Source organism: Lissotriton helveticus, chromosome 6 (assembly GCF_964261635.1).
Source record: "Lissotriton helveticus chromosome 6, aLisHel1.1, whole genome shotgun sequence".
NCBI classification, from domain to species: domain Eukaryota; kingdom Metazoa; phylum Chordata; class Amphibia; order Caudata; family Salamandridae; genus Lissotriton; species Lissotriton helveticus.
In genome coordinates, this window is record NC_136067.1 from 358689386 (window position 1) to 358712175 (window position 22790).

At 43.9% G+C, this 22790-nt stretch overlaps 1 protein-coding gene and 1 long non-coding RNA gene across 4 annotated transcripts in view; one reads left to right on the plus strand and one right to left on the minus strand.

The window, feature by feature from the left end:
• ROCK2 (Rho associated coiled-coil containing protein kinase 2) overlaps positions 1–22790 on the plus strand; it is a 663375-nt gene that overhangs the window by 109998 nt on the left and 530587 nt on the right. The window lies entirely within an intron of this gene.
• Positions 1–22790, minus strand: part of LOC144762571 (uncharacterized) — a 222491-nt gene that overhangs the window by 87009 nt on the left and 112692 nt on the right. The gene's annotated exons all lie outside the window — the stretch shown is intronic.

Here is a 22790-nt window from a genome sequence, read left to right on the forward strand (position 1 = left end):
AACTCTTTCTTTCTTGTCCAACCACGCTAGGAGTTTGCCCGCCTTGTCACCCACATCGTACAATCTGCCTTGCTGCTCACGAAACATCACCTTTGCAGCGTCAGTGACCAGAGATTTATATGCAAACTGTTTTAGACCCAGGGCATGGAGTTTCTCAGGCGTGACACCAGATTCCAACTCGTCCTCCAAAGCAGAGATCTCCCCCTCAAGGTCTACCACCTCCCTCCTCCCAGCCCTCTTAGCTTCAACAATCAAGGAAAGGGCCTGTCCACGAATCACAGTTTTAAAGGCTTCCCACAGGGACACAGCCGAAGAGACCGACCCCTCGTTTTCCAGGAAATATGCATCCATGGACTTGAGCAAGAGGGTACGAGTCTCAGGGGAGGAAAGATACCAAGGGTTAATGGGAGCCACTCGGCCCGCCGCCTCTACCCCAACCTCGAAACGAAGCCAGAGCGACGAGTGATCAGAAATACCCCTCGGCAAATGTAAAATCTCACGAACCGCCGACGATTGGGCTGCGGGCATCAGGAAATAATCCAGCCGAGACAGACTGCCATGAGCCCCAGAATGGAAGGTGTATTGGAGCTGAGTAGGATGCAACAGTCGCCAGCAGTCCACAAGGCCAAAAGTATCTAAAAACCCACCCAACCACTGCTGAGCCTGCGGGGTATCTCTAGGGGGATGGCGATCGTGAAGGCCGGAAAGCACCGAATTAAAATCACCGGCCAGAAAGAGAGTACTATCAGGGAGATCTAACAAAACACGGCCCAAGTCAGTAAAAGTAGAGGCCTGCAAACCCGGGGGAACATAAACATTGAAGAGAGATAGGGTGCGGCCTTCATACCTACCCACCAGGACAGTATATCTCCCACGGTCATCATGAATCACCTCATCGATCGCCAGGGGGAGGGAGGTTCGAACAAGAATACCCACACCCCTAGATCCGGAGGTAAACCCCGAGTGCGCCACAAAGCGGTAGCCCCATCTATTCATTGCATAACAAACATTACCAATCAAATGGGTTTCTTGCATGAAAACAATGTCCGGTGACAAACGTCGTATACATTTTAAGACCACACTGCGCTTAATACGATCTCCCAGGCCATTAACGTTCCAGGAAAGAAATTTCAACCCTCTACCCCCCATCCCAGCCGCCCGAGCCAAGACCCCTCGTCCATGAGCTAGACATCAGAAACAGCAGCAAACACAGGAGCAACTCGCCTTGAAAACAACACACAGAAAAGAAAAAACTTCCCAACCCCCCTCCCCCAAACTGAAGAGAAACACCCCCCACCCTGCACCCCTGCAAAAAGCTAAAGAGCCACCCCAACCTGCAGTGCGCCTGTCGCCCAAGAACCCCTATTCTACACAAAGACCCCGGAGGAGGAAAGGTCTCTGTTCCACCCTCCCCCCGACTTCAGCAAGAACAAAAATAACAAACGAAAGACAGAATGATCACAATGTAGAGGGACGCCGGCCAACACTCCTGAGAATGTATTCAAAATAAGACATAAGAGCCGAACAGTTAGATCTCCACACCACCTTCGGCACCACCAGGGTGAGCGGCGGAGTCAGTCTCAGGAGGACGGTCAGGCAATGAGTCCAGCCAGTCATTAACAGCATCTGGCCGATCAAAGAAAAGGGTACGCTCATTGTATTCGACCCGAAGTCTGGTGGGAAAGAGCATGGCGTAACGTAGGCCCCGATCCCGAAGACGTTTCTTGGCACCACGAAACTCCATACGTTGTCTCTGAACCTGTTGGGAAAAGTCCAGGTAAAAGTTCACCGTAGCATTCTCAAAGGCCACCGGGCCCTTCACCCGCGAGGCCTGCAGGATAGCGTCCCGGTCTCTATAATGAAAAAGCTTCGCTACAATGGGTCTCGGCGGGGCTCCCGGCTTGACTTTGCCCCCTGGAACACGATGTGCGCGTTCCACCGTGAAAAATTTTGTGAGACCAGAAGGGGCCAGATGGTTCAAGACCAGATCCTCAACCAGGAGATCCACCGAGTGGGGTTCAGGGTTCTCCGGTACACCAACCAGGCGAACATTGCAGCGACGCGCCCTATTTTCAAAGTCCTCCAGGCGACGGGTCATGAAGTCGTTCCCCCGACGGAGATTTCCAATCTCTGTTTGAAGCTCCGAGACGTCATTCGTAAGGCTAGAAGATTTAATATCCAGTGATTGTACCCTCTCATTCGTCTTGCCGAGATCAGCACGAATCAGATTCACCTCAATAGCCACGGTGTCAAGTTTATGGGCCAAGGCCTCGTACTGTAGGCCGATGGATTCCCTCACACCCGAGATGGCGCCCATGATATCCTGTAGGGAGGGCTCCGCCGACTCTTCCAAAACTCGTTCGGACGCTATACTGGAACCAGGCAGGGCAGCTCCGGGGGACCCCTTAGAATGGGTATAACGGTCCATGACATTTGATTGAACTGGAGCTCCGCGCAGAGGTGTTTTCGTCTTGCGCGTCTCCCTGTCCCCTCTGCCCGCCATTTTGAAGATGCGTCACAGGACAAGCCACCAGGTTCGACGGGCCCGACACTCAAAGTACAGGATCAAAAGTACATGAAAACGGGGGCACAACTCGGGTAGAGGTCGCCAAGCCAGCAAATAGGTCACATGAAAGCCCAACAGCCGATCTGCCTCCAAGTCTCAGTCGCAACACGACATCCACACCCGTGGCCCAAGTCGAAACGGAATCGAAACCGAAACTTAGGAAGGGGGGACCCACAAGGCCAGATCTCCTGCCGTTGTTGTTCAATTGCAGGACGGCTACAGAACCGCACCCCGTCCCGGGCGCACCTCAAGGGCGGAGCCCAAAAGTTCAGAGCACCATATCTCAGGAATAAGAGATCCAAATCGATTTCTGAAAAGTGCCAGGGTAATCAGCCAAACGTCCCCCACACGAATTCTTGCAAGAAATCAGGATTCAGCCAGGATAAAATGCCGGGAGCGGCGAGGGTCCGGAGAGCGCTGTGCTCAAGCGGCCATCTCGGATGCCCGCCAAGCTCCTCCTCTCCCTCTTCAAGACTTTAAACACTCCATCATGTTATTTATCATCTCGCTCTAATTGCAAGACACCTCTGACATATATTCTTACTCATTGAACAAAAAGAACACAATGCTGATGCGGTATGGACCTCACAAATGTCTCCTCTAATAACTCATAAAAATGCCCCCTGGCAGTCCTTTGTACCTCTGACCATCTGGCCCCTGAAAGCCAGATCCAATTAGAAAGATGAATACGCTCACACTTCATCAAAATTATGTTCTCCAGTCTTACTCACTATATTTTTAACTTTGTCAATTGTTATTTCTGGTTAGGTCAATTCCCTTTCTCATTACAAACTTGCTGACTATTCCTGCTCCTGAAAATGGCAACCATAAACCTGACAAACTAGCTAACACCCTCTTACCAACCTCCCCGTCTTTCTAGACATATACCTAGACGTTACCAAATGTTTCCATATGTACCAATATGGGTACCAATCTGGCTTTGGCGTGGAAACATACCCTCAAGATCATAGAAAAATGAGTTTCCATTCACACTTCAGGCCTTCCTCTTCATTCACTAGTCCTGCAGGAGATACCACACAGACTCCTGGAATGGTTCTCCTCTATTCTTATAAAGCCAGCACTAAAGTCTCCTGGTGATGATTGCTAGGTGACCACCTTCGGTGCTGTACTCCGAGTTCAGGATTGTTACCAGTAATCTCTGACCTTTATTGAATTGGTAGTAGTTTTTCTTGCTAACCAAGGCCTCTTCATTCATCAGTACACAAATGACGCATACCTATGCCTAAAAGTACTAATACACTATCATTCCTTTGTCTTCTTGGAATTGGACCACTCTATGGCTGATTTCATCCTCATCAGTGAGTTCCAGTGGATCCCTAGACCCAGGCATTATTCTGCCGTGACCCTGTCCTTCAAGGACCCAATGAACATAATGTTTCATACAGCTTTGTTCCACCTCACCTGCTTCTGAAAACTCAGGCCCTGTCTATCATTCATCAACCTCTGTTCCTCCCTCCCCGCCTTGTACTGTCCATATTGTACCGAATAGTTTGCTGCTCAATAGACACTGGGACCACTGAATGCTCTCTTTCAAGCAGGTGCACCTCTAAAGCAAATAAGTTTGCCTTTCTTGGCTAACTTATGGTAATAGATAAACAGCGCGTACACATAGTATTTGTGCCATGTCTCTCTGCAACAGCACAGCATGTTTGAGTAAAAAGAATCCAGTCAAGAGAGACGTTGAAATGGACTTAACAGAAAGACACATCTATGCAGATTTGTTCATACCTTTGCATGCATTATCATATTAAAGTCGGACATTGTGGTTTTGTCAATGCTTGTGTTCTGCAATAGCTCCTTTCCTTTAATGTCTTTTCCCCTTTAGTTTTGTGCTCATAGGCAATTCCACTAACCTGGCTACCATTGTGCAAACTTTGGCTGCAAAAACACTAATGTTACCATTGTTGCTGCTGATCTACAGTACCTTTATTACAAAATATAGATTTGACACACAATAATAATTTGGCAATTTTTCCGCAAGCCTTTTATGGTTTGCTCTTTCTAGCTACAAATGTTTTGAATATTTTATTGTCTTTGCCAATTTGTTTGATATTCCCGTGTGTTATTTAATTGAATAATACACAGTAAAAACTGGTAATATAAAAACCTCATAAGTTTGTGAAACAAATAATAACGACAGTTATTTGGCTTTCGGCATAGCACATCTGAATAACAAATAAAAATGATTGCCTAAGCGTTGTTTTTGTTTCTGCCTATTATGAAGGAAAAAGTTTCAAAAACTCCAAACAGGATGGGGAAGTGATGTGAGGGGTATTTTGCAAATGAAATGAAAAAATAACAGCTGGCGAGTGCAGTTTCTGCTGGGTTGTTTCTTGCTGATCTTATTGTGTGTTCAGAAACTAGGAGCTTCTCTGCTACTAAATTGCGCGCCTTTGCGATCTCAAAGGGGCTTGCCAAGGGCCCATGCAAATGAAGGAACACTTTGCCCCAAGGCTATATTACAGACCTAGGTGCAGAGACTAAAAGCATTTGCAATGCAACAGGTCTCACATTTTCGAAACTTTGACCTATTGTTATTGTAAATGACAATGCCTTTTATTTTTGTAGGGATTTTTAAACACATCAATAAAAGGCATTGTCATTTACAAGCTGACATTGTTCTGCATTCTGTCCATCAATTGTTATTTTTACACTTGTCATTTACAATGCCAATGCTCAAAATGTTGCAAATGCAAGACCTATTATAATGCAAATACTTGTTTTCATTTTTCTTGGGATGCTGTCTTTACTTATGCTCGGTACTATCAGGTGCTTGGACTAAAGCTTTTCAACAACAACATAGCCACAGCGTTATATTTTTTGGCAGCCACCCTATCTGGATGCAAACACTAAGATTGTCTGTAATACACAGTAACAGTCCTTAAACAAGTTGCGCGGCCGCCATGATTTAATGTTAAAAAACAAAAAAGAGTTGGGCGAGCTTGCCAACCCGTCCCGTGAGTTGTGCGTGGTCTCATTGTGAAATTGAAAAGGCGCATTGCGAGCTGCTAAAAAAAAAAAAAAAAAAAAAGTGTCCGCCATTGCTAAATCTGGCGTCCCTCCCTTGCTCTTTAGATTATTTAAGCAAAGAGTTCTCCCGAAGGGCTAATGCAATCAAAACCTTAAGTTCACACGCAATTGGTCCAGTCCTGATGGGAGATTACAAAAGAAGACAGGGAAGTACTAAGGAGGGGCTAATAAGTCTATTAACAAATCAAAAGCCAACATTTAGGAAGGACCATCATAGCAGTCAATTGAAAAGATGGTTGGAGAGTGGGCGGAGCTTCAAGTCCATACCCGAATACAGCATGCCTCGCCGAGCCACGCATGCGCTGCCCAGGCTCGACCTAAAAAGGCAGTCCAGAGCCGCCCAGGGTCTGCGCCATGAAGGTGCCCCTTGTAAGGACGGCACAAGTTTAGAAGGACCTTCCAAGCATCTTCCCGTCACTCACTGTCCCCCACCACCCCTCTTGCAGAGGGACTGCTTCCCTCCCCTTTAAACTGGAGGCCAGATGTCTCCTGCAGGTAAAGACAGACTGGTGTTTTGAAACAGTTGCCTATCTTTCACTGATGCGCTGTTTCCAGTGCAGGCACAAGTTCACACCTGAACTAAGAACAGCACATTTGATGTCACCATCTGCCGCCGGCATTCACACTTAAATGTGTGCCCTGGCTGTAATGTGGCACCCTGTTTGTTGCTTGTGGGTATGTTGATTTACTGTCTGTTTCGGTTTCATACACTGTGAAGATTCACCTTTCCTGTCATTCTAAATCTTCTCGTCTTTTGTTTGCAGCCTCTGATAAAATCAGTGCTGTCTGCAAATCAGGGGCAAGGCAGTGTCGTGGTTATTCGTTTCGTATTCGCTTAAAGGTGTTTTACAAGAAAACAGATTTTTGTTTTTCTGATGTTTTATTTTCTGAACAAGTACCTTTCCAGTTTGGGGAGTAGCACTGTCGGGCCCCACCCAAGAGATGTCACTCACCCGCTGCTGTCACCTAACGCACACGACAGCAGCATGCAGGTTTCACAGCCAAAAGCACCGAGAAGCGGCATTGCAACCCCACCACCACCACCGCGAGATATCGCACAAGAGAAGGGACGACAGGCGTGAACTGGTCAGGGGTGAAGCGAGAATGAAAGGAATGCAAACAGGGTAAAATGACCCTGGGTGTTTAAGCCGTCCGTCCAGAGTAAGCAGAAAGGCGCACTCCGGTCCGGCTGTATTTGTCCTTGGCAGCCCACGATAGGGCATCTATAAACTGCGTTAATGAGGAGAGAAGTGCTTTAAGGGCCGCCTTTGCAATAACAGAACTCTCTCTCCTTTGGCAACGGTTCCCACCAAACAAAACAAAAAAAACAACCCCTGTTCTCGAGAACAGCTGGTGGGTACGGAAGCTGTACATCTCGTCGAAGTTAAAACTCACGCGCTCCTGGAAACAAAAGTTGTGCACCATCAGAACCGCGTTATCCTTTCATTAGATCAGTGGCTGTGGATGCAGTGGTGAACGCGGTGAAGTAAAACACAAGCACTCGCGATGCTGGCAGGTCTGGCTTCAGCTGAAAGGGCCTCTTCGGGCACTGTTGCGATTAGGCACCAGGTAGGTACAGCTTCTGGTAATAAATGTGGCCTTCAGAGGCGACAGGACCACTCTCTTCATGAGCGGTGAACTGACCGATGCAGCCACCTCTAGGACTTCAGTGCTAGAGGCGATCTGGACGCGGTCAGGAACTTGCATTGATGTGCATGAGTGGCGCCTGGATGTATGACGTTACAACGCAAAATATTACAACGCATTCCGTTACAACGCATTTTTTACAACGCAGGATCCATTACATCGCATGCCTTTACAACGCATGACATTACATAGCAGATGCTATTACAACGCATGCCATTACAATGTAAGTATAGGTATGTATATATATATTTTTTTAAAATGTAAGTAATTTAAATTTAATTAAATAAATTAAATTATTTTTAAATAAATATTTAGTACATATAATACTTTAAGTTTATTTTTAAAAGAACTTTTAATAATAAATAACTATTTTTAATAAATAATACAATTATTAAAATTAATTTTTTAAATTAAAATAAAAGATTGTATTTTAAAACTAAACCCTAAAAAAACCTGTACCCCAAAACCCAAACCCAACCCTGAAACCCTGAAACCTAAAAATACCCCTGTACCCCAAAACCCAAACCCAACCCTGAAACCTAAAAATACCCCATGTACCCCAAAACCCAAACCCAACCCTGAAACTTAAAAATGCCCCTGTACCCCAAAACCCAACCCTGAAACCTAAAAATGCCCCTGTACCCCAAAACCCAACCCTGAAACCTAAAAATACCCCTGTACCCCAAAACCCAAACCCAACCCTGAAACCTAAAAATACCCCTGTACCCCAAAACCCAACCCTGAAACCTAAAAATACCCCTGTACCCCAAAACCCAAACCCAATATAAAAAAACATAAATTAATATATTTATTTATTTATGTTAATGTTAAATAAAATATAAAATAAAATTATATACTTACCTATACTTACGTTGTAATGGCATGCGTTGTAATAGCATCTGCTATGTAATGTCATGCGTTGTAAAGGCATGCGATGTAATGGATCCAGCGTTGTAAAAGTTGCGTTGTAATAGAAGTGCGTTGTAAAAGTTGCGATGTAACGGTTGTTTCCCGTGGCGCCTTTGCCTTGAAGCTGCCCAGTGCCTTTCTGATGCATTGATCTGGTTATCAAAGAGCCTAGCAAAGAATCACGTATTGGAGAGAGCGGTTAGCAGGCTTGAGCATGCAAGACTAGTTCTGCTCGGGCCGGCCCTCTTCCTTTGACATATGTCTTCCATAGAATATGCTCTCGTAGACTCCAGATGGGTTGTTTTGAAGGGATTCCTGTTTTGAATGGAACGCAGTCTGTTCCAGCATTGCTAAAAAATGCATAGATATTTGATTGATGAACACATAGTAGAATTCCGTTCAAAATCTACTCCTGTTGTAATTCGTGTGTCCTTACCAAGTGTTTGTTATTATGCTCATGAAGTTGAACCTGCCCCTTCAGAGCATGCAAGGGAGTGGAAGAGGAGAAGGGGAGGGCAGTAATGGTCGACAAGCAGATGAGTAATGCAAACTAAGTTTAACAGTCTGAGAGTTCCAAAGATAGGATGTTGAGATCATCTCCAAAGCACTTTGAAAGTTGTTAAATAGTTTGACCCTGAGTCGTAGGAGCACAGACTCTTGCCTTACACGCGATGGCAGAACTGTTCGTGGAGTTGAAATAATCATTCTAAATTTGTAGCTGCCTCACATCTGTATACTGACCCTCGGGGTAGCAAGTTAGGTTGTGCAGGAGGGTCTGAAGTATGTGTTTGATAATGACTGAATGGGGGTACGCAAGATGTTTTTATATGTGGTGATGTCGATTACATAGAGGGAATACATTTGAATGCATGCTTCAATAGGCAACCAGGTACAATCTTAGAAAAGTCTAGAGAGATCAGAAAAAACAGTTTGTCTGTGTGCAAGTCTTGTAGCTCTTTTATTCATTATCTAGTTTCTTGCTAAAGCAGTTGGAAGAGCCCATGTAAAAGGATATTGCCAGTCAATCAGTGTATATTTATTTCCAAGACTTATCTTATACACGTTACAATGTCTTTAAAAGAATTAAAAGCATTCAAATTCATTCATTTTATAAACAAGGAAAGATAACTATGTGCATAGCCATGACCCCTCAAGCTGCTACATTACAATTTCGTTACTTTAACATGCAGAATTTGATATATTAATATTTAAATCAGATAAAAAGATTAAGAAAATACATAAGAATCAATATTTATGTTCTGATACCACAGTTTGCCCGTAACATATATTGTATGTGTCGAATGTATTGAGCAAATTACACCACAAAATCAAACTGGTTCATTGCAGATAAAGTGCTTCACTACGTGATCGAACTCTGTGCCTCAAAAATAGACGGCAAAAGATCTTTTTCCTTTCACTTAAAAATAGGTAAAAATAGGGTATAATCTAACAACAAATAGATAACAAAAGACTTCATTTTTAAAGTGTTGAAACAGTAGTCATTATTAACCATAACTCAATTTCTGAAACCAGCTATTCTCCAACCAGAGTCAATACTTACTCGAAGGCGAAGAACAGTATGTCTCAACTGCCTTTCCGGAACATGGGACATATATGGGAATTAGGTCTCTGGTCCTAGGAACTCCAGAGAGTTGGCCACTGACATTTTGGAGGCTCGATAGTCTCTTTAGGCTATTTCAGAAGCTCGTACGGCTTCTTCCCCGAGGAACCTCTTCAGGGCATTTGCCCTGAGAGTATTTGCAAATGAAGCAATACCGAGGCTCTCTCCCTTTTTGCCTACTGACACTAAGAAGTTTCTCGAAAATTGTGCCATGGACTGCCCAGAATCTTGCAACATTACACAGGAAATTTTGTCATTAGTACCTTCATGCATTAAGCCATGCACAAATCTAACTGCGAGCGAACTGGCCAACAATGCCCAGGAGGTAAAAGATACCTTGAGCCTGTATTATCGTACTCCCCTGGAGGCCTTAAACATGGGCCCAGCAAGCAAGACGATCCAGAGCCAACAACTCTGCTCCTTAAAGGGCCTGCAGTATTAATTTCCCTACCAACTGCCTTCTTTAAAGGCTCTACTGATAGAGCACCGCACCTCAGATCAAACCTGCTCAGTACAATTACCTTCATTAGGAGCCCAGATTTTGCCCTCTTCGTATGACTATCCCACCTCTGGTTTCAAGTGAAAGTAATCCCCATATATTTATAATATTCAACCTGATCTAGTGGGACATTGTCCAGAAACCAGGTGAACGACACCTTCTGCTCTGATAAAATAAGGTTTTAGTTTTCTCCACATTTACTTGAGCCAAGTTATCTGCATAGATCACACAATAGGTATGCAAACCTCCTATTTTTGGGGAGAACGAATTTGAAGTGTCTAGAATTTCAGGAAGATCTGTGATGAAAAGGCTAAAGAGCAAGGGTGCTAAGAGGCAACCTTGCCTCAATCAGTTATTCACTGGGATTATTTCCGTTAGAGGGCCTAGGCCATTCAAATCGACCTGTACCCATTTATTCTCATGCGGGTGCTGTATCATTTTTAAAAACCATGGCCTATTCCCCAACAAGTCAACTTCTCCCACAGGAACCCACGATCAACTCTATCAAAAGCTGCCCTGAAATAACCAAACAGCAACATAGTTTTCCTCATGAACCATCTGCTCTTGATTCAGCACCCCATAGAGCAAAGCAATGATCAAATGTGGAATAGCCCTGCCAAAAACTCACTTGCTCTTTTAGAATGCGCCCACTACTGAAGACCCAGACCTTTAGAGCAACCAGTAAAGCTTGGGCATAGATCTTCACACCACATCGAGCAGAGATATTGGTCGATAATTTGCAGGGTCTTCATAGGCTTCCTTCTTATAGATGGGTTTAATTATGGCCCCTCTCCATGAATAATGTATTTCGCCATTTTTTGTCACCCATATAAAAAAGTGGCTTGGAGCATTTGCCCACCATAATGAGTTTGTCTTATAGAGCATTACTGGTAACCCATCTGGGCCACTAACCCTTGATGACAATGTTTCAAGTAATTTTTGCTATGAGGCCTGTCTCTTGGATTTGGAGAAAATGTTGGCATTCGAACTGATTGAAAACACTGTCATTTCTTTCATTTTTATCTGACGACATATACAGCTCCGTAATAAACTTTGTTTCGCAGACCTGCACTTCTAATTTTGATGGGTATTTTTGGTGGACATTATTCACCAACCTCCAGAATAAATGAGAATTGCCCTTTACTTCTGCTTCCTGCATTTCGCTCCAATAGATCTCATAAATCTCATCCCTTTTCTGGGAACACACTAAACGGTAGGTCCTTTTAATTTATTTTTATTTATTTATTTAATGCCATTTTATATAGCGCAAACTTTACCCGAAGGTGTCAGAGCGCTTTACATAACAACCAGTTGCGATACATAAGGATTTAGGATTACATGCGTTACATAAGATACAAACATTTTTTAGGGACCTCCAATCCTGCTGCGACCTTCTTTCACCTCCTAGGGAAAACAGTTGTTTTGCTCTATTAACAGCCTGTCGTAGTGAACGGCATTCTTAATTAGATCACTCATTTTGCAAATTTTCTACAGCTCTTTTCGATGAGCAGACTACAAGGAGAGACTGGACTTTCTTAATCAAACGCTCATACCACTCCATTCCCTTTCCATCTGCAGATCCAAGTTCAACCTGAATTCAATTTTTTTCTAATTTACAGTTCATGCTCGGCTATAAAAACCCTTATTCTCTTATTATAAATCAAGGGAAAATAAACTGTCTGCCCTCTACAAGGAAAGGGATCCTCAGTTTCACTGCAAAGTGGTCACTCAGTCCTAGGTTCGTATTGCAAAAGCACACATCACCAAATGCTCTATGGATGTGTAAAAATATAGTCAATAGGACTTCTATTCCTACCATACCTGACAGTTTGTCTTGCTGATCTTTCGTTCGGAATGCGCCCATTAAGATTGACTAGATTGTATTGTACAAGGGCTAATGCACATGGGGTTGCTTTTGAAGAGGTGACCTTTGTCGGGCATAAGGCAGATGGAATACCCTAGCCACTTAGTACCTTTGATGAGTGTTTATATGATGCATTAAGATAGAATCTTAAATTAAAGTCACTTGCTAATATCTGTGCAGATGCAAAGCGACAGTAAATCAATGGTATATTCTATTCCAACATCATTAATCCAGTCTCAAACATATTGCACTTAGGCGGGATGTTAACATTTAAACATATTAACAATTCATCTGCATTAGCAGCGTTTGACAGCAAGATTGCACAAGCTAATAGCCAGGAACATGTTGCCTCTAAACGGGAACCTGCTTAACAGTAAGACATACAAAAGTCGTCAGCCCTCCCATAGCTCAACCAGTGGACATTGGAGGGGTTGCACACTTACTAAATACAACAAACCCATTTACCTGAGGGCTCTCCCGCAAACATGTCTCTTGCAGCTTTAACACTGAATATTCCTCTAAGATTGAGCTAATGACACTCGATTCCTTCCATGAATATTCCATACTAAGATTTTATAGGTTGTGAGATGCGTAGTTGCCTGGTGTCCCTCCCCTCCATTACGCTCATTTTCCAGTCACCTCCACTAAGTTTACCCCCTGATCAGTCACCCCTCCTAAACCCAACTGCCGTAACTTGTCCATATCCGCTTGTATGTCCCCTTTGAACACTGACCTCGCAGCATCCCCAATGACACCATTCTTGCCTCGACAAATTAAAATATGCTGCTACAAAGATCCGCATGGTTATGGACATGCTCTGAACCTTTTAACTCGTTTTTTTGTCTTTCTGTCAGTGATTCGGGGATGTACTCTGATTAGCTTTGGGGGGTAACACCTCAACATGTTGTTCTCTGCTTCCTGGGAGCCATGCCAGAGACTTAATGTAGCCTTGCTAGACCTAGGTCTTAGTAGTCCTCAATAGACCTGGCTCTTCTTTAACGTTGTCCACACAGAACCAAGAAGATAGTGGCCCGGAACAACGCTGATGAATTCACTTCAACAAAGCGGACAAGATCACCTCAGTCCCCACAATTCCACTAGCTCTCAATCTGGAATCTGGAGTTCCGGGCCCAGGAGGTCTCAAGTGGCTTAAAGAATCCGAATCAGGACATAAACTGTGTCTTTCATCAGTAGGACGTTGATGGGGCACTCGATTTCCAATTCTTTCTGCTCAAAGCCCCCGCTAGGTCTCTCCTAGAAAAGGTTCACAAACCCCAAATTGCTACCAACTGCCACCAATTTTCAAGCAGCCAGAGGGTGGTATGGGGATGGGGGGGGGGGGGTGCAAGAAGCGTTGTGCATCCACAGGTAAACAGTTGTGGTAAATCTTGAGGCAATTAGAGCCTAGGTACTAGCTTAGAAAGGTGCTGGCGGTCACCAAAAGATTGCACAGGTTATAAGGATAATAGCAAGGGGGCTGTAACCATTCTAGGCTCGAGGTGCACAATCCACCAGGGGCAAGTCAAACCATCCTAATGCTGGCCACCTCCGCACCAGAGGAGTGCCGCACATAATGCTTAATGCGCTTAACAGCCTGCCAGTGCTTCTCGCTGCCGACGCTGTGACCGCTGTCCCAAGCCTTCTTGCCCTTCCATCTGCCACAAACGCCACCCTCCCCCTGCCTACTGCCTCCAGGCAGGCTATGGCAGAGGGGTGTGCGATGGGTAGACGAGGGCCAACTTGAGGTGGAGGCCAGCGGTAGTTTAGGCAGTCTTTGGACTGCTAACCATCTGCCAAGCATGCCGCCACAAAACTCCCCGCTCGGTCGCGTCTCCCCGCTCGGTCGCGTCTCCCCACAGGGTCGCGTCTCCCCACAGGGTCGCGTCTCCCCACAGGGTCGCGTCTCCCCACAGGGTCGCGTCTCCCCACAGGGTCTCGCACCTTACAGCATCTCGTCTCAGCCTCTCGCAGCCTCTCTGCTTCTCTCTGCCTCTCTCCGCCTCTCACAGGAGATTGTGAAATCCTACCTAGTGAAATTGACGACCCTGAATGGTGAGACTTCCTGGTGGAAAGCCAAGGATAGAATTAAGCCCTTCACAAGTTATGGTGTGAATTACATTCTGTAATAGCAGATTGTTCTAAGGTTTAAAGAACAGGCTATTGAATGCCACCCTGAGGAATTCTATGATCTGTTTTCTCACAGGGAATTTGTTTTGCTGTACCTACTGTTACTATAGGAAAGTGCTGTTTGCTGTCATCTGAAGTCCCGAAGAACTTGGAACCTAATTGTCATCTGCATAAATTGAGGTTCTAGTTAATAGCTTTTATGAGACAGTTCAGGGCCCTCATGCAGTCATTACAAAATATGTAATGAATTTAATAAAACAGCACAATCGAGAGGGGAATTTTTAAAGACCATTATCTAATTTCCCCCCATTTCGGGTGATGTATTAGGAAAGATTTGAGTCTGATGAGGGCATCGTCTGATATGCCAAGCCAAGTTTCTGGGTCCTGGTTGACTGTGTTAGAGAACTTGGACAGTCCCAGGAAGATGGGAATGGATGGCTGAACGTAATCGTCTTTAAGGATTTGCAAACATCAAGCAAATCTGAATTCATCCGGTGCTCTGGCTAAGGATCAGGTGCTGGTTCTCAATACTTAATTGAAGGTGTTTCCCGCAGAGGCTCCCAAAGACCTGACTGGTTTGTGGAATGGTGAGGTTTACCTGGAATTTCTGCTACGGTGAGAGAGGCTGACTTTATCATTAGGATTTTGAATTAGGAAAATTTCAGGACAGTGGATATTGAAGACTAGCATGCCTAGGACTGAGCAAAAACAATGCGCCCTGCAGCCTTCACTGCAGGGAGAACAACATTTGTGTAAAATAGTGTAAAGTTTCAGGGGTGTTGAATTCAGGTGTAGAGTGGAATATGTGATACTAGGGTCTTGTTAATGCAGTCTGTGTGGCCCGCACAGTTAACATTTGTGTAGATGGTAGTAAAGTTCATACAGGAAGGGCTATGTTGAATGGCATTTTTCTGCCTGATAACTTTTTGGTATACCTTACGTGTTCAGCTTTTTTGATGATTTGATTGTAGTAGAGCAATTTTGCTTTTGTCAACATCTTTCTAACCAGCGCTTGTCTATAAGGAAACCCAGTGTGCCTTAAGGGGTCTAATTTTATGCTAGCAGTTTGACTGCTGCAGTTTCAACTTGATATCCGGTTCATAGTTGTTTTTTGTTTCTTTTTGTTGTTGTTGCAGGTTTCGCCTTTTTTTCTCCTTGTGACACAAGTGTATTTAACTGGTTTTGCATGAACTTTCAGGAGAAGGCAAGCCATAGTATGGGATTTTAGGGCTTTGACAGAGTGGTGTTTTCGTGGAATGTTTATAAGATCCTGTTCCTTGCTTTATGATCTTGTTTCTGTAAGGAAAATTAAAGTAAGTACAGTTTCAAGTGGTATAGATATGGTACGTGAGAAATGCTACTGGTTTATCATCCGCAGTACAAAATGTGGCAAGTTGTTATTGCTGGTGGTTGCCATATAAAGGTGAGAACTTCAAACAGTGATCTGTTGTTAAACGCATTTTAACTGCTGGAGGCCACAGTCAAACTAATGTAATATACAGGATGATGGTAATAACAGGGTTATCTTATTCATGGCACTCTGCCATCTCGTCCACTTTTGCTGAATGCAATGTAGAACATAGTTCTCTAACCCGTTCGCGTTTTACATGCAGGGAGATACTCATGGCGTTTGTCTGGAGGCATCGCCTTGAGATTTTGTGCTAGCTCCTGGGGAATGGGTGAAAAACAAACTGACGAAAATTAAAAAATTGAAATGCAGAGTGTGGACAATTCTTGGATGCAGTCATTGCAAGTCCTTGCCTGAGTAGCTCAAGTGGTGGCCTTTCACTCTTCTGACTATACACCGGTCATGAGATGTGTAGAGACGCTAACCTGGCAACAGAATTGTAAGGTAGTTGCACTAAATTAGGCTAATCTGCTGTATAAATCGGATTTAAGCATCTTGAGACAAACTTGGTGGGCAGTGTGTCCTTAATTTCTGAAATTTGTGTATTCTGAAGAGTTCCTTGACATGGCGTTTATTATGCCTTTTTTTTTCCTTCAAGCAAATCTAGGTTGTGGCCAACCGAATTAACCGCCAGTGGTATCTTTTCTTCCACTAGGCCACCTCCTTCCTTGGGCTTTTGCATCACTGCAACGTCGGATTGGTAACGTGGGCACTCAGGCAATGCCCGAGGGGCCGGCATCTGAATTACAGCTGTGGGCTGCTTTTTGAGCAGGCTAGGGGGGTCGATTTGGGTGGTTTCTGCGTTGTTCGATGCTACCAGCGGCCCAGTGGGTCCCTAAGTGGCCTTTCTGGAGGTAGATGGTCGTCCATTACCTCCCTTTTATCAACGGGCAGAGGTGTCACTCCCTTTCTCTCGCTGGGCAGGCCCATTAAAATATGCACAGTGAACGGGGCAGGGGGCATGAGCAAAAGTGTCCTCACATGTTTTCCGGTGTGTTTCACCAGTGTAAACTAATCAGTGCATTTTTTTACCCCCCCCCCGGTCCCCCCCCTAACATATTTATAACATTTAGCCGAAGCAGTGTTTTGCGGAAAGGCAATATGCAAATGTGGGCCACTTTTTTAAAGTCTCCCCGGCCCTATTTTTGTATCCCAATCCAACCCTGCCTCACTGGTTCAGACTGCCCAAAAGGCAACTCATGGTTTGGTTTCAGAGAAGCTAGATACCAATTTGTATTTTGATGCGATGTACTTCTGCTATGGTCCTAATCCGGTATTCCTAGGCCGCTCTGGTTGTGCACTGCATCCTTGAGAGAGTAAAGGAATATAAGATATTGGTAGATCTTTTACCTGCTTGCCACAGCTGGCTTCAGACTTACATTCTACACGTCCTGTGATTTTGTCCATTGACTAAAGCCAGTAGCACGATTGGCATAGCACTTGGACTGAACTTTGTGCATGGTGATTTCAGTAATTAAGTTCCATTCACTTTTGGGGCTGAAGTTCGTATTCTTTAAGCTTTTGGTAAACAAGAAGATGCTCATAGTTGCTTTGTTTCCACAGTGCAACAGGTTTGCACTCATCTGCCTATTTGCCACAATCTTGTAGTGTTGCACATATTCAATACTCGGCTCCCAGTCCCTTTTCTGTCCCATTCCTACTTACTACTGTCAGACTGCCAGTTGAATTGTTTCCCGCAGCAGCCCCAGCCCCCAATGAGCGCGAACCAAATAGGCAATACTATGACAGCAAAGCAGGAGGTGAATCTCCCTTTGTAGAAGGGGTGATCACAAGGAATTTGTGTTGTATGACGGAACAACGCAGGTAAAAACATTGCATGCCTTTACAACGCATTTTTTACCTCACATTTAGTTTTAGCACGCATATGCTTCTAACTTGCATGCCATTACCATGCATGGTTAGTCTAACTAAGATGAGTATTAGTAAGGGAAGTTTAAATATATATAGATTTTATCTTTTTGTGGGGGAGGGGGGCAAACTCCCATACTTACCTTAATGCTTGGTAAAGGCCCATATGTGGTAAAAACGTGTGTGGTAATAAATGTGTGGCAAAGGCACTGCAATGTAAAAATTGTATTGTAAAGACTGTTTCCCGGAATTTGAGAATCTGGTGGTTTATAGCAACATGTGTTCATTAATTACAAACCACTGGAAAGCAACTGAACCCCCATATTTCGTGGTGTGGCTTAGGAACGTCCATCTAGTTTACAGCAAAGAAAATCTGTGTGCCCAAATGTGTCAGGTGAAGGAGTTTTATATGATCTGGTACTATTTTATGCACTTTATAAATATGAACACTTGAAGGTTCTGATCATATAAGTTTATTTGGAGGAATTCTGCTATTGATCTATTTGTATCACATTACTTTTCACTATCTGTATTTTCAAGAAATTCCTAATTTAGACTGTAATTGACAAAGATTATATAAGATTATTCCTGTGAGGTTAGATATTGATAGCTCTACCAGATATCCTTTGTTTTGTTATATGCATTATATGGAATATTTAACTTAGAATGTAATTGAGAATGATCTTTTCTTGGAAATCACAAAAAAATAATTCAAGGGGTGGCATTGTATAACCTGGGCTGATCACGGTCGAGACATTCATCCAAAAGACAAAGTATCGTCTAATACTGTAAGAAAATTACTATTTTGCATGGTCATTCCCATTTGCTGCCGACTGGTTGTTAAACTCTCCACACTGGGGCACTGCTGTCCAGGCCCTGGTGTATGTGCTGTAACCCCTAAAACATGCTGAATGTGGTCAATTGACATATTTAGCTTTACCGTAATGTCATAGTATATGGTGCAGGAAAATAGCCCATCTCAAGAAAATTTAAATGTCACCTGTGGACTCCAGCATTTATTGTGCTATCCTCTAAAGTGACTAAGAAAACATGGCTCCCGGCCTACTTATGTAGCCTGTCTGCCTCTTTTAAACATGCAGGCGAAAATAATCCTTTTTGACGGGATAGACCGCTACTTTAAAATATTGAATAAGTTATCCCTAAGTAGGCCCACAAGCTAGGTGCCTAGTATTTAACCCGTTCCGTGCTCATGACGACTCCACGCCGTCATGATCACGGGCGGCATGTGCTCATGACGTCGTGGAGCCGTCATGCCGCTCCGCCCACGTGGGACTAATTCCCCGCCTTTGGGGGCGAATTAGTGAGTGGGCGAGGGTCATGGCGGCTCCACGTCGTCATGAGCACATGCCGCCTGTGACTCATGACGGTGTGCAGCCGTCATAAGTACGGGAGCTCCATGCTCACTCCCAGCCCCTCCCGCGCTGCTCCGGAATTCGTGACCAAGGGAAGGGGTTAAAAGTGTAATATGCAAGAATTTAATGTGACATGTACCTACAGTGACTAACTCTCAAAAGCTTTTTTCACTGTAAATGACTGTGATAAAAACTATAGTTGAAAATAAAACCATGACCGTACAATCTTCTGTTTGGGACAAGCTACTGAAATATTTCAAGTACCATTGTAAATGCTTATCAAAAATCAAATTAATTGGTGGTCGGATTTTAAACAAACCTTTGGAAAAAGTGACTTTTAAAATGTTAAACTTTACCTGCCTGAACCTCCAAAGGCTAATTAGCATTAGCTTGCAGGCAGATCTCCCTGCCAATGCTTCCCCTTAATGAGGTTGGAAAACTGCACCCAGAGTGGGAATGATGGGTCAAGCCTTTTCAGAGGGAAATCTGGGTATGAGGGATGGGACAGATATCCGCTCAGGAAGGACCGCTGCGGAGGGTCCAGGAACCTCATTAACTTGAAAGAGACCAGATTGAGGCCTGTCCATTCGTAGACTAACGTAAAGGGACTGGGGACGAGAAGCCAATTATTCTATAGGCACTCTGTAGCCAGTTTAGCTCCAGTCCAGTTTTGCATTGGTAAGGAAGAGGAGACTACTCCTTTCTCAAAGCACACCTGACTGGCACACAAGCTCCCCTCAGGGTGCAGAAAGATGCTAACATGAAGGGTTGGCCTCAGAATAGTGTACTGCGGGATAGTTTGCCATAGGCAAACAGGATGTGCTGCAAAAAAGGGAAGGCTTGCCTTTGGGAACTTTCCCACATTGGTCAGAGAGTGTCTAGAAGTTACCGCCGCCCACTCACTAGTGAAACCTACAAAGATGACACTTCGGGTTAAATTACGACCTAACCCAGCGGTCATATTGCCGGCAGCTACATTGTCACGCAAACTCTTTATAACAACAACTATAAAAAGGGGATGGGAATAAATGATCTAACTGAGCATCCGAAGTGCAGGCAAAATAAATAGCCAGTGTTGAAAGTGAATAAACAAAAATATTTTTAAAATACACTCTTTGAAACTGCTTTTTCGTTGAAGGGAACTATTTTAAGGCAGACATTAGCAATGTGCAGTGGCTTTGTGCAGTTACTCAAAAGTGAAGGGAGCCAGTAAGTACAGTGGACTGGGCCATACATACAGTGTGTATTCATTTAAAAAAAAAAAAGTAGTTTGGCGTACCAGCTAAAGCTGTCTCAAAGGCGAGACCTGTAAACGCTGCCCAGGGTACATAACCTCTTTAACGCGTTGCTTTGCATTGTGATGCATTGAATTGAGTAACAGTTGCCTCATAATTACCTTCATGAAACAGCAATACATTTCCTCTTTGGTACTGATCTAACGCTAGCTTTGGTAAAAAAAATGTGGTTGCATAATTGCAGCATATCTCGAAACAGTAGCTATGGTAACTTATCCTCCAGCCGCTTTGGCAAACTTCTGTGCAGAAAAAGACATGATTCAACATTGAATTAATTGAATCTTTGTAAGGGACCAGACACGTGGCGCATGGGTTGAGAGTAGGCCTGGAGCGAAAGCTTAACACACCCAGGCGTGCGCTTACTTCAACCTGTAACTAGAGCTCTGTTTGCTGTTTCCCTAATTGCAAATTGAGTAATTTTCATAATGACTAAAATCGGTAAATGTGTTGTGTACCACTATTATCCACGACCTGTCCCTTGACAAAATATTATTTGGTTTAAAAATGCTTCCGAGCTGCATAATTGGGGGATGGGGAGGTGTAAAGTTTCTCATTTGTCTGAACACAGAACTTCTGCTATTTCCTTCAGAGCATAGTTTAAAGAAGCATTAGCGAAGCCAATAGGTCGGCCGTTATCTTAGCTGCCAGTCGTTTGCCTTTGTCAGTGTTTATTTTGTCTTGTTACAGCTTTTCAAAAACTTTGTTTGGGAAGTTGCTGGGCCCTCATCAATTTACAAAAATGTTAAAAGCAAAAAGTTATTTTAGGGGTCTCAAGAAGTCTCATTGCCATAGTAGTCTCTGTCACTCAGTGGAAGTACTTTGTGTGTGGATTTGCTTCTCCTGATACAGTCATATGCATCACTCAGAGAATTTAGGACCTGACTGAAGTGGGCTGGCCCGCTACCCCGTGCTGGATGCTGCAGTGGGCAGAAGAAAATGTGAATGACTCCATAGCACACTTATGGATAAAGAGGGCCTGCTCAAGGCCGCTATAAATAAGCATATTATACTTAGAATTAGAGAAAAAACAAAAGGTCTTGGCAAACGTCAAACCTAAAAACAGAGCAACATGCTTTATGGAGATCAGGCCACCTTTTGGGGTGTTCCCATCAAATAGCTTACCCTGGCTCAGTCTAGATAGGAGGAATGCATTCCACTTTATTCTTGCAGAGTTTGGAACACCAAAGCCAAGGGGGCCGAAAACACTTCTTGGAGCCCAAGAGGAAGCAACAATACAGGGCCAAAAATGATTGTGGATTTTGGAGCAGTGCATGGCTCCTTCACAAGAGAACATAATGCCATTAAGGCAGACCATCTAGTTCACATGACTTGAGTCACAATATAACCTGTATCCCTCTTACGTGAATGGCCAATACTCCTGATACTCAGTCAGCCATGTACCAAAAATACTTTGAATCTCTTTACCGCTCACTGCAGCCCAGCAGTGCAAAGTATAATTGTAGAATTTAATAAATTACTTTGTCGACTAATGCTGAAAATGCAAAGACTCATACCAATGTAAAAATTCCTCCACAAGTGTCAGCTTAACATGTTTAAACATGACATTGATCATAAAAAGAGGCAACATTTCTGATTACTTTGTCATGTGCAAGGGACACTAGTGCAAATGACACCAGTTGTTAGAAAGAAGATTTCATGCACAAGAATTTCAGAGTTTAGAAATGTTGCACTAACTCTTATTACGAGTTATTGAATTCAGTTACTCTACAGTATGTTAGGCCTTTTATAAAGAGTTGCTGCCTGCCCCGACTGACGAATTCTCACCCAGGTGCTTGTTAAATTGCATGCCCTGGTCATCTGTCAGGACGTTGATTATCAGACTTTGACTCTGCTCCAATTATCTACTGATGCCAGCTGGCTGGGCAATTAAACATGCATGTAATTCACATCAAGCTTCACATCCTTGGTGTAAGAATTGAATTGCATAAACGAGGTGCAGAGCGAGGCTTAAAGGCAATACAAGGCACATTTAAAGGGGAAATGTCACTGGTTCTGCTGCGTTGCTAAGAATAAAGGAAACGTGGCAATATCCTAGATTTCCGTGATGCACCTTGGGCAATAGATGTTTTATGGAGCTAGAACGACTAGCAACTTGCCCTGCATTTATAAAGTAAACCTTTATTACAGTAACCAGAAAGCTTTAGTAAAATATTTTCTGTTGGTTACTTCTAACCACAGATTCCTCAATTTAGAAAACTGAGTGGCAGGATTATTCTCTTCTCTTGTGTTTGTTTGGATTCTGGTTTCGGCTCACTGGAGGACTTGGACCACAAAGTAGACCTCTCGTGGGAACTGCCTTCAGAGCAAGATAGTCCACGCCCACAGTTTGGAGCAAGACTTCTTATGTTCGGCGATATACGGCTTAGCTCGTCAGTCCCGTATTGCCTCTGGGTACATTAAGGGCACATTTGTCGCACGATTTCAAGTCGTGTCCCAGGTCCAAATGATAGAGGCACAACCCATGCAGGTTTGTGTGTCCAACATCTGCTTTCTAACCGTCACAGCGTGTTTAGAATCCTGTTGTTTTAGGAGGGGACATT